At 41.2% G+C, this 13,306-nt stretch overlaps 1 protein-coding gene across 1 annotated transcript in view; it reads left to right on the forward strand.

The window, feature by feature from the left end:
* The window catches only part of IFT81 (intraflagellar transport 81), a 227,136-nt gene that overhangs the window by 196,507 nt on the left and 17,323 nt on the right, over window positions 1-13,306 (forward strand). The gene's annotated exons all lie outside the window — the stretch shown is intronic.

Here is a 13,306-nt window from a genome sequence, read left to right on the forward strand (position 1 = left end):
TGTTTTACAACTGAACAAGCTGACCTGCAGATGTAGCAGTTAGAGGGTTGAGATAAACCATTTAACACTGACAGGGGTGCTTACAGTTATCAGCTTTCATTTATTTATGTAAAACCTTTATCCCAAAAGGAACAAAACTGATGCTGCTTGTTAGCTGAAGTTTGGCTTCAGTTTGTTAGTGTATCTAAATCTATTAGTGCATCCAAAATTCCCCTCCCCCAGACTGACAGTGGTGCTGTCCGAAGGTGTCTCTGTTGCTCCTTCATCCAGAGTGTAGGCACCGTAAAACAGGAAGTTTGTTACTGGACAGATCACCAGGTGAAAACATGGGAAAGAAGCCAAAAAAGAAAAATAATGCAGCCACCATATCTAGTGAATAGTAAGCTGCAATATGTAACTTTATTTGGTTTTGGGATTAATACCCCTTTTACCCATCCTCCATCACCCCAAATGCATATTTAACTTGATCTCAGAGCCATGGCCTGCTGCAATATTGACAGCCCTGAAATATCCCTACTGTTGGCCATGCTTGCACAGTCAATCCCACCAGATTTTTTTTGGACTGTCTGCTGAGCACCTCCAATCCCGAGCAATGGCCTCATAGTAGTTTCTGGGGATAGACTGCACAGCCATCAATAAATAGATTTCAGCCTGGGCTGTGAACATAGACTCAAAGATCAAGGTAATTATGCATCTGGAACATTGAAAGGGTTACTGTAGGTTAGGGCACTTGACAGAAATAAGTGCACTTGATGTCCTTTAAAGGGGGTTAAAAAAAATAAGCATATATACTCACCTCCATGATGCAGCAAAAAAATGCTGCAGCTGTCCCCACTGCCTCTAAGCCCAAGAACTGAATGATCACTAAATTCTCAGTTTTCCTAGAGCAGTCACCGCTCTCTGCTCTGCCCCTCCAGTGCTCACTGGAACGCCAGGCTGAAGACGAAGGTGGAAGCAGCTAGCTCTGGCTCTCAGCTATGTTTTTTGTCAAAGCCTAACTGAACAAGCTGAAGTTAGAAGCTGATTTGCTACCATGCACAGGTGCACCAGTAAACCAACCCCATCTTATCATTCAGTCTTTTTCAGCCTTTTAATTGGAGATTTGTTTTAAAGTATATCTAGACCCAGAACAAAATTTTTTATATATTGCTGGATGTGGTGTCTGCATTTATATTTTTTTCAAGATTCTTTTGCTTTATTCCACCTGATATTCCTGTAAATAATACACTTCCTGCCCCTGGATGGCTCTAGCACTCCTCTACTTTATATGTATAGAGCACCATAGTCATCACCTTAAGCTGCTCTCCTGATATGGACCACAAACAAGTCTGTATCTCTTCGTCTCCATTATATGGAGGGAAGGACAATGGATAGTTTACAAAAGATAGCTTGAAAGGAAGATATTCTTTGCTGCACTTCACAAGAAGAGATAAGGGCATTGTATTTATGAGAAGATCAACAGGTATTTTCTGAAAATCTTATAAAAAAAAAAGAAAACTAATGTAGCCACCACAGTCTAAGGACTGTAAACTGCAAAATTGTCCAATCCTGAAAGGTCAGGGTACTATTAAATCTACCCTCACATAAGCTGATGTCTAGCCATGAAACATTGTTCTTAAAGTAGTTGTAAAGGCTGAAGGTTTTTTTTACCTTCTGTGTGCAGCAGCTCTCCCAGCCCCCTCAATACTTACCTGAGCCTCATCACGATCCAACGATGTAAATGACAGCCTCCCGGGTTTCTGCCTCTTCATTGGCTGAAACAGCAAACAGCTGCTGTCAGTCACAGCCAGTCAGCCAATGGGAAGAGAGGGGTGGGACCAAGCCGCTGCTCCGTGTGAATGCACACACGGAGCAGTAGTTGCCCCCATAGCAAGCTGCTTGCTGTGGGGGGCACCCGACAGACCAGAGGAGCCAGGAGAGCCTGTGGGGGACCCGAGAAGAGGAGGATTCAGGCTGGTCTATGCAAAAACACTGCACACAGCAGGTAAGTATAACATGTTTGTTATTTTACAAAAAAAGAACCTTTAGAACAGCTTCACCTTTCACTGTGTGGCCAAATCTACTAATTGTGAAGGAAAACAATGATTGTAAATCCAGGCTCTTATTAGACATTCATGCCATTAAAAATTAAAAAATTAAACCTTGAGATACATACAGATCACTTAGCCTACCTGCCCACTACTTCAGTTTTTTATCCAGACACTGCTGTAAGGGTGTTCTCTTTAACAGTCAGTAGGGATGGAGGGGGCACAGATTGATGTAGAGTTGTACCATACAGAGTTTACATCTAAGCCATGTGTTATGTTTGCTTATTGTGATCAGAAGAATTGGGATTGGGGTGGGAATTGCATAGGCAAATGGTGCCATTAACCTTTTACTTGAAACTCTATTTTTTGTTGAAAAATATTCCATCCAGGGGAAATATATGCACTGCAAGAATTTTAGTAAACTAGTCAACTTTTTATTGCAGATTCTTACCTTTTTTTCAAACTGATTTTTAAATCTGAGTGTCATAACTACCTGCATATGTTCAGTATTATTCATATACGTTTGGGCCTCTTTTTCCCTGAACCAGGGATGGCCCACCCTTAAAAGGACTGGAATGACACTGACACACCTGAACAGTTTCAAAGGGCTTTATTTAAGGCAGTAAAAGCCGTGAAAAAAATAGGTGAGGAAAACAAAAGCAATGTCAAACAATTTACAGCATAAAAACACACTTGGCAATAAGATGACTTATCTCTGAGCAAAGGCTCAGTCTACAAGCAGGGTACTCTGTCTACTTCTGTTCAACTGACCAATGAAATGTTAAGTCAGTCCTTTTGGTGTTGGAGTTCATTCTCTGATGGAGTGCTATATGGTGTGCTATGGAGTGATATTTTTGTTTCCAAAAGCCCAGCAAACATGCAGATGCAAGTGGCCAAAGGCTTCTCACCACAGATGCAGTCCTGGTCCCTGACAGTCCTGCAAGGAAGAATGAAAGGTAATGCTCCTCTACCCAGGGCCTGTTCTCAAACTGGCAGCATTTCAAGGCAATTAGTCCCCACTCTTCTCCACTCAAAGGATTTGGAAACAGCCACAGTCTCTCACAAATCCAGTAATGTTCAGCAGCACACAGTAGCCCAGGAATGCTAATATGCAGCATCTGGGAATTCTCTGACACTCACCTCAACTTGGACACAGCAGCCACACTGAGCTAGGCTTAACCTGTGGTCAGCAGCCAATTGCAGCTCTCCTGGCCTGCCCTGCCAGTCAAAATCCATCTTGCTCCATCTACATTGCCTAAAAAAAAAAAGTTATTGTAGCCAAAAGGGATTAAGAACACTGCTGGGCATGTGTTAAAGTGTTAAAGGAGCACAGCTGGTGCTACATTCAGTTCAGTGTTAGAAAGTATCTCATCAAAATGAAATACCTATTGCAGAGGATGTGCTGATCACCCAAGCAGGAAGCAGAAATTTGAGTTTTTCTTTAAATAATCTTTATTATTATTTTTTACACATTGATATTGCAACCTCTACTGTTGCATCATGGGTGGTGAAAATACTGTTGCTGAAACAACTTCACAGATGCCTATATCCCTGTTCCCAATCTTATTATTAAAAAGTAGGAAAAGCAGGGATAAAATGTTGGTCATGTATTTATTAATTCCTAAATGATTTATTCTGTATAGTAGAATGAACCATGAACTGATATTAAATGTGTTAACTAGGCAGCCAGTCAGAAGAAAAACTAAAATTAATATTTACATAAAACTATCCAGAGTACTGTAAACAACCTCAGCCACTGGTATAAAATTGGCAGGCAACTTAACAGCCCTGCTAATAGTTAAAATAATGTTAATATTTTCATCTGCAGAACAGTTTTAATCACCTAGCCTTTTAATATTGTGATTAACCAACTACACATATTTTATTTGTTCTTGTTTATATATATATATTAACTCTGTATGTGTGTGTAATATATATATATATATATATATATATATATATATATATATATATATATATATATATATATATATATATATATATATATATATATATTTTTTTTTTTTTTTTTTTTTTTTTTTTTTTTTTTTTTTTCATGGATCTCCCCATGTCAGCCTACCATGGATCAGCTCTGTCCTCTCTGACCCCTCAACCTCTTTCCTAGCCCATAAGAGCGGCTGTCTCCCCTCACTCAGCGTTCTTTTTTTCATCCTCACTCCAGACACCTTGGAAAAAAAAAAATCTCTCTCCTATGGCCTTCCCAGGTTCAGCCTCTCCTGGGTAAGAAGACCCCTCGTTTGGGCTGTAAACCTCTCTGTGCAGTGGGTTCCTTTGGTGCAGGGATTGTTATGCATGCTTTAAAAATGCATGCACATTGCTTATGCCATCCTACAGCAGTTATTTTCGTGGGGCAGTATAAAGTACTTCTGGAAGGCGGGGTGACTTACCTGTGCATAGTTTGGCTGGCTTGTAGTTCTATATCTCAGTACGTCTGTGGTCTGGCTGGCACTTGAAGTCCATATCTCAGCATGTCTGTAGGCTGGCTGGCACTTGTAGTCACATATCTCAGTAGGTCTGTGGGCTTGTTGGCATTTGTAGTCCATATCTCAGCATTTCTGTGGGCTGTCTGGCATTTGTAGTCCATATCTCAGCATGTCAGTAGACTGGCTGGCACTTGTATTCCATATCTTAGCATGTCAGTAGACTGGCACTTGTAGTCCATATCTCAGCATGTCTGTGGGCTGTCTGGCACTTGTAGTCTATATCTCAGCAGGTCTGTGGGCCGGCTGGCACCTGGGGTCTGCCTGGGGCTGGTAATCCCCACATCATAGCAGCGGCGTTTGTTCTGGCTGCAGAGTTGGCTAGGTGGTATATGTGCAAAGACGGCGGGTGCTGAACTTCCCAGGTTGCCATGGAGCTGCCGGGACGCTCTGTGACACAGGAAGCTACTGCGTTATCTAGAGTCTGGCTCTCTCTCATGTTGCAGCTCTGTGGCGGCTGCAGAGGCTGCTGTGTCTCTATGAGCTACACATGTTTACCTAATCACTTTGCTGCTCCAGCCTGGGTCCTTCTGCTGCTCTGCTCCCTGAAGGTCGCCTCAGCTGTTTGCCTTGGATGCATGCACTCTGAGATGTGGGTTAGGTGATATCTCCCCTTAGGCTGTTGCTAAAAGCTGCAGCTTCAAGCACTGAAGATGTAATGGAGAGGTTTTTTTTTTGTTATTTATTTTATATTTTATTTTTTTCTTCCCTTTGCACTGCTTTGTGGAATTGTTATATTTTTTATTTTATTTATATTTTGCTACTTTTTAAAAGAGTGGTATCTGCGTACCTTTGTGGTAGAAAGAAGACTCCAGCATGGAATAAAGCGTCCACCAAGAGCTTGGTCCAAAGCACTCCTGTCTCCTGTTGTCCAGGACAAGTTGCTTCACCAGAACAGTGCAAGGTGGATTAAACATCCACCAAGTGGTCATTCTAGGACATCTTCGCCAGTGGCCCATTGCAGAAGTGGGACGAGGAAAATCACACCACCAAAACACTTCCAAGTAGAATAAATCCTCTGGCCGGCACAGGAAAAAGTCTTCTACCTCTTCCAGAGCCTCTTCTCCAACCCACCCTGACATAGTGGCTTGTTAGGGCTGTTCAGCTGAGGCATTGCTGGGCATATTGGTGTGCACATCCTATCTTAGGTAGGGGGCACATGACAAAGCTGCAGACGCACAGCAAGTAAAATTGTACATTAGAGACACAGCAAAAAAGAATTCTCCACCCAAAAAAAAAAAAAGATACTACCCAGATTAAAAAAAAAGACAGTTCCTTCTTTTCCTATGATATTTGAAATCAAAGAGCCCATTAAGGATAAATGGACAAAACACCTAACAAAAGATTAAATGTCCATGACAGAGTTTCAAAGTTATACCTGTTTTGTCAAAGGGATGGAAACAGTTTAAAAGCGGCCTGGCATATAATTAGTGTCAAATTCAGCAATCGAAAGGGCAGTGTCCCTCTCTAACCTCGGGTTTAAGGTTGTTGGAAGAGGCAGACTACACAGAAGTCCTATCTGCTAGAGTTAGTACCTTCCCAATTCACTCTGCAAGCGTTCCAGTATCTGTTATGTGGTAAAGTGGTTAAGGTGCTTTCAGAAAATCAAACTACAGTGGCTTACTTAAATGTAATAAAGAATGTAGCGCTACACCCGAACTATATATGCACATTTAAATGAAAATTAAATATATATAAAAAATGTGAAATCACAAAATCTCATATAGAATATATATAAATGTGACAGTGATGTCAATTGATATTAATTAGTGCTCATAAATGATAAAATCAACACAATAAATAAATAGCTCAAAAAAATTGTGAAAAAAAACATTTCCATATATATATGTATAAACCACACATACACATATATATGATTATGATCACACGTGCCTCTTGTGAAGTGAAATAACCATTAAAATGGTACAAACAACAGTGTTCTCAAAGTCCAATAAATATTGCTGGTGACCAAACAGTAAACAGTGCTTCCAAATACTACTGTTAGTGACCATAGGTGAAACTCGTGCAGATCTCTGAGTGTATATAAATCTGAGAATCCAACCACCATCTGGAAAAGCCTCTCACCTCATCCCTTCGACCCTTGCAGATCAAAGAGCAGTAGTGGATCCCCCTCACAGATCCTCCAAGCAAAAACTATCACTCCAAAGGTTGTTCTCTCAGAAATAGGTATTCCCACTCTGGCTCTTCTCCAGGAAAGTATTGCAGCATCAATCTCTCAAATGAGACAAAATGAATCCTCCCATAGTGCAGTAAATTTTATTTATACCATAGGGACAGATAACATCAAGCATTTGCACTTACGTAGCAGCCAGTCCAAAAACCTCATGCTTTCAGATGAGGATATGTCTGTGTGGGTGTACAGCTGAATACACAGGTGTACCAAAATGGCCGCCACGCCGGAAATGCGTCACCACGTCAAGCCGACGCGTTGCGTCACTGTATCATGTGACTTCCTCAGGGCTGAGCCTTGACGTGGTGACGCATTTCCGGCGTGGCGGCCATTTTGGTACACCTGTGTGTTCAGCTGTACACCCACACAGACATATCCTCATCTGAAAGCATGAGGTTTTTGGACTGGCTGCTACGTAAGTTCAAATGCTTGATGTTATCTGTCCCTATGGTATAAATAAAATTTACTGCACTATGGGAGGATTCATTTTGTCTCATTTGAGAGATTGATGCTGCAATACTTTCCTGGAGAAGAGCCAGAGTGGGAATACCTATTTCTGAGAGAACAACCTTTGGAGTGATAGTTTTTGCTTGGAGGATCTGTGAGGGGAATCCACTACTGCTCTTTGATCCGCAAGGGTCGAAGGGATGAGGTGAGAGGCTTATCCAGATGGTGGTTGGATTCTCAGATTTATATACACTCAGAGATCTGCACGAGTTTCACCTATGGTCACTAACAGTAGTATTTGGAAGCACTGTTTACTGTTTGGTCACCAGCAATATTTATTGGACTTTGAGAACACTGTTGTTTGTACCATTTTAATGGTTATTTCACTTCACAAGAGGCACGTGTGATCATAATCATATATATGTGTATGTGTGGTTTATACATATATATATGGAAATGTTTTTTTCACAATTTTTTTGAGCTATTTATTTATTGTGTTGATTTTATCATTTATGAGCACTAATTAATATCAATTGACATCACTGTCACATTTATATATATTCTATATGAGATTTTGTGATTTCACATTTTTTATATATATTTAATTTTCATTTAAATGTGCATATATAGTTCGGGTGTAGCGCTACATTCTTTATTACATTTATTTATCACAATCACTGGTATATGATTTAATGTTAGCAGCTTCCCCTAGGATTTATATATATATATATATTTTTTTATTTTAGTTTAAAACACTTGGGAGCGCAGGAGGTTCACACCACTACAGTGGCTTACTTGGCATGTCAAAGGGGCACCAGAAGCTTGCCTCTCTTGAGAATAGCTTGTCAAAACTTCCTTTGAGCAGAAGGGAATTTACCCTCGCTTCATACCTCCCAGGAACAGAGAACATTCTTGCGAACCAGAGTCTGAGTTTTGTAGATCACTGCGAATGGGGCCTCAATTCGAAATTGTTGTGGAAAAAGCCTGGGCGACACCAGACGTGGATCTGATGGTGTCAGCAATCAACTTCCAGCTTCCCTCTACTTCTCCTAATTCGGGACCCACAATCCTTGGGCCAAGATGCCCTTTCCAGGCCATGGAGGTTTCACCTAGTGCACATTTTTCCACCAATCCCTCTAATTCAAAGTGTTCTCCTGAAGATACAACGTGAAGTGGGGCCGATAATAGCCCTGCCCTTTTAGCCAAGCTGGCCTTGGTTTCCCCTTGTAGAGGATGAGGCTAGAACAACCAATTCCACTCCCAGTTTGTTTGGATCTCCTGGTTCAGAATGGGGTGTTCCAGCTGAACCCCACAAGACTGAAATTATTGGCTTGGAAGTTAAGAGGTGCTCTCTAAGACATCTGGAGCTGTCCAAGGGCGTAGTTGACACCTTGTTGCAAGCTAGGAAAAAGTCAACTATTTAGACCTTCCATTGTTTATGGAAAGCCTTTTTTGGGGCTCTCTTCTGGCAAAAATTGGAATGCTTTAACTTCCTTGGTATCTAATGTTCTTAAATTCCTGCAAATTATGGAATATAGTTCCCAAAGTAGCCACCTCTTTGCAAAGATTGGCCAGCCACATAATGCTTCCACTTGAAGGTTTGGTGTCTTTTAGGCAATGAACTGCAATATTGATACAGATCTGAAGAGGATGCACGCTGTAGTGGAACCATACCCTATGGGATGGTTTGGGTGGCAGAAATGGAGTCCTGTGGTTCAGGAGAAGTGCAATTCTTCAGGATAGCTGTGGACTTCATAGCTGAAGTGGCAGTGGATCTAGTCAGAATGACAGCAAAGTTAATGGCTCACACTGTAACACCAAAAGAGCCTTATGGCTAATGCATTGGTCTGCTGACAATGCCTCTAAACACAGCCTTGGCTTGATTCTATTTGATGGGAAGCTCCTTTTTGGAAAGACCTTTAAAGCTGCCATTCAGCAGGTATCCAGTGGGAACTCAGTTCTTATCCTGCAGGAGAAGAGATGGCAACGTCAGTCCTTTCACTCTTTCAGAAGAATTAAGAATCATTTCAAAGAAGCCAGTGCGTACAGGCCTGGTGGGCCATTTTTCAGACATTGGAAGAATGTCAGTGCAGCATTTCCCAAGGGAGTCAAGTCCAAATCAAGCCAGCTAGTTAAGTCTTCCAACAAGGCCTTCAGAAGGTGTCTCCGTCTGGCCCTCTCAAGTGGGAGCAAAATTGGCTCTATTCAGGGAGGTCTGGGTGGAAGAAGTGAAGGATGCTTGAATTCTGGATATCATCCGAAGTGGATATCTGTTAGAATTTGCAAAAAGGCCCCTCAGTATTTCTTCGGGGGAATTCAGGTACCAATGTGTCCAGACAAATTGAATTGTTTGCACGCATATATAAAAGAATTGTTAACAGCTTAAGCTATTTTTCCTGTACCAAGACAAAAATGGGGAGGAGACATATATTCCTCTTTGGTTCTGGTGCTCAAGTCCTCAGGTGCTTTCAGACCAGTTCTAGACCTGGAATATCTAAATTCCTCTATGATGGCCCCTCCTTTCAAGATGGATTCCTTGGAGACCATCATTTCAGTAGTAAAAGTCAGAGACTGGATGTCCTGATTTTCGCTTTCTCAGGTGCGTATACAAGAGGCACTTTTCCAGTTCGTTCCTTGCCATTCTGGCTTTGCATCACTCCCAGAACCTTCACAAGACTGCTCTCAGCCATCATAGCTGTTCGGAGACTCAGGGGTCTTCAGATATTTCATTATCTCGATTACATCCTTCTGTTGGCCCTGTCGAGGAGTCTTCTGTTGGATCACATGTCCCTAACTTGTAACACACCCAAAAGCTTGGGGTGGATAATTAACCATAAAAAGAGTCAACTTCAACACAGGTCCTGCTATATCTTTCTTCCCCAGTAGAAAGTCCAGAAAAATCCAGACTAATGAGCAGGCCTTGCTTATGGGTCCTGTTGGCCATGGCAAGTCAAAGATGGACCTTTAACCCTTTGGTGATTCATTTTCTGAAGGCAGCAATGAAGATTAGAACACTAGTGGGAATGTGTCACTCGGCTTGAATGTCTTGCTGGCACCACCATTTATCTGATAACTTTGTGTTCCTTATTCTATTTGGCTCTGAGGACATACTTCCTGATGGCAATTGCTACCACAAGGAGAGTATCTGACATGTATGCCTTTTTAGCTAGCGAGCCATACTGCTGGATCCTCCAAGGCAGGGTCATTCTGAGACAGGTCCCAAATTTCTTCCAAAAAGTTTCAACTTCATTCCATATAAGTTGGAAGTCCATACTTTCACCTTTTCTGGAAGATGGGTCAGAGGATGAGTGGAAGAAGTTAGATCTGGTTCATTCACTTTCAGTATATCTGAAATGCACGGAAGACATTCGTGAACAAGATAGTCTTTATACCTTCCATCAAGGTCCAATGAAGGGCTTCATGGTACTACCCAAGGTCATGTCTTTGTGGATTGCCAAGACCATTCAGATTGCCTACAAAGTCCTAGGCTTGCCGCCACCTTTGGAAGTGGGAGCTAATTCAATAAGAAGCATTTCAATCTCATAGGCTAAAGTGTCAGCAAAGGTGGTTTGCAGGGCAGTAAGCTGGAGCACAGCAAATGCATTTATTTGCCACCACAGAACGGGTATGGCTTTTCCATTGGTGCAGTCTTTTTCGGATCTACAGTCATTGCAGCGGCTGTCAGTAATAGAGGTTTACTAAACATAAAATCGTGCAGCGCTAAGATCAATAAATAAATATAAATATATATATATATGATGTCCAAAAGGGCAATAAAATACCAATAAAAGTGACTAATATCTCAATGAATTAAAAACGTTCCAATATGGTGACTTTAGTACATCTTGGTCCAGCGAGTAGTGCTATGGTGGGGTAAAAAATGCACACTCACCGGACGCGCATAATGATAGCGCTTTGATATCATAAATCCAGATGTCATCTATTGGAACCTGATGTTGAAAGATCTTCCCTCTTTGGGATGGGTCATCAGATAATGTGCCAAACACTATGGATCCTTGTTCCTTCCTGGGGTAGTATCACCAAGTATCCGTGAGGAATATCAGCCTGTCCAGGGATGATGGGTCTATGGATTTAAAGTACTCCCCCAAGGGGTGGAAACAGGAACACTTCCATAGTGTAGTAGGTATTTTAAAAGACTTTATTATTGATGCATCAAAGTAGCAAGATAAAATAGTGGGTATAGTACAGACAGCAGTGTGACTAACCGTCAGGTATTTAAAGATGGCCACCGGAGCTCCACGTTTATATGCAGCATTCAGTTTGTTTGTGTCTTGTTTTTTGCCCCTCCCTTCGTTCCTCTTAGCATTGCTCAGTACATCCCATGGTAGGCTGACATGGGGTCCTCCAGGAATAGGGAAAATTGTATTCCATACTTACCATAATTTTCCTTTCCTGGATTCTCCCCACGTCAGCCAGGGATTCCCACCCAGTCTCCGTCGCGAGGAGCGATAGGTTGAACACTGAGTTAAGGGATACAGCCGCTCTTATGGGCTAGGAAAGAGGTTGTCCTGGAGGAGTCAGAGAGGGTGGAGCTGATCCGTGGCAGGCATGGGGAGGATGCAGGAAAGGAAAATTACGATAAGTGTGGAATACAATTTTCTCTAATTTATTTATATATATATATATATTCACAGTTGTGTTCAAAATAATAGCAGTCAGACATCACTAACCTAATAAATCACTGTTTTTGGTAGAAATGATATTTCTACATGGCAAATAATTTACTAGCAGGTGTAGTAGAGTAATATAAATCGAACAAACCCAACAGTCATGACATGCATGCTGCTGATTCTGTGTAATTGAATCACTCATTGAAAGGGACATGTTCAAAATAATAGCAGTGTGGAGTTCTATTAGTGAGGTCAGTCAGTCTTTGAAAAACAGGTGGCAATTATTGCCCTTATTTAAGGAAGGACGCCTATGTGAAGCCAAGCTATCTGCAAGAAGCCCCCGCAAAGTCCCACTGTTGAAAAAAAGACATGCTGAAGAGGTTACAATTTGCCAAAGAGCACATTGACTGGCCTAAAGAGAAATGGCGCAACATTTTGTGGACTGATGAAAGTAAGATTGTTCTTTTTGGGTCTAGTGGCCAGAGACAGTTTGTCAGATGACCCCCAAACACTGAATTCAAGCCACAGTACACTGTGAAGACAGTGAAGCATGGTTGCGCAAGCATCATGATATGGGGAAGTTTCTCATACTACGGTGTTGGGTCTATTTATCGCATACCAGGGATCATGGATCAGTTTGAATACATAAGAATACTTGAAGAGGTCATGCTGCCTTATGCTGAAGAGGAAATGCCCTTAAAATGGGTGTTCCAACAAGACAACGACCCCAAACACACCAGTAAACGTGCAACATCTTGGTTCCAGACCAACAAGATTGACGTTATGGAGTGGCCAGCCCAATCCCCGGATCTTAATCCAATAGCAAACTTGTGGGGTGACATCAAAAATGCAGTTTCTGAGGCAAAACCAAGAAATAGAGAAGAACTGTGGAATGTAGTCCAATCATCCTGGGCTGGAATACCTGTTTACAAGTGCCAGAAGTTGGTTGACTCCATGCAACACAGATGTACAGCAGTTCTCAGAAACAGTGCTTATACAACTAAATATTCATTAAGTGATTCAAAGGAAAGCAAAATCTTCAAACATTTTTCAGTTTACATAGTGAATGTTTGAGTTTGTAAAGAAGAATACAAACACTGCTATTTTTTTGAACAGTCTAATATTCACTTTTCTTCAATTTTTTTTTTAGAGGAACAACACAAATTTTATATATTTTCTTCATGTTTTGATTTGGAATAGAATGTGTAGTGTTCCCAATGCATTTGTGTGTGTGGAAATAAAAGCTATTAGAAGGATTTTGAGCTTTATTCACTTTTTTTCAACACACTGCTGTTATTTTGAACACAATTATATATATATATATATATATATATGTCCATATATATTTGCACACAGGCACAGTTTTAGTTTTTTCAGGTATTTACCAAAACATATTCAAGCTATAGTTATATAATGGATATGGTCTGAATTTGTATATCCAACTTAAAGGAAGGGTTTACGAATTACAGCAGTTAAGAGTAGCCATCCCCCCTTTTTCAAAGGACCAAA

The sequence above is a fragment of the Staurois parvus genome, unplaced genomic scaffold (genome assembly GCF_062004578.1).
Source record: "Staurois parvus isolate SC_StPar_1 unplaced genomic scaffold, SC_StPar_1.0 ptg000014l, whole genome shotgun sequence".
Classification (NCBI taxonomy): Eukaryota; Metazoa; Chordata; class Amphibia; order Anura; family Ranidae; genus Staurois; species Staurois parvus.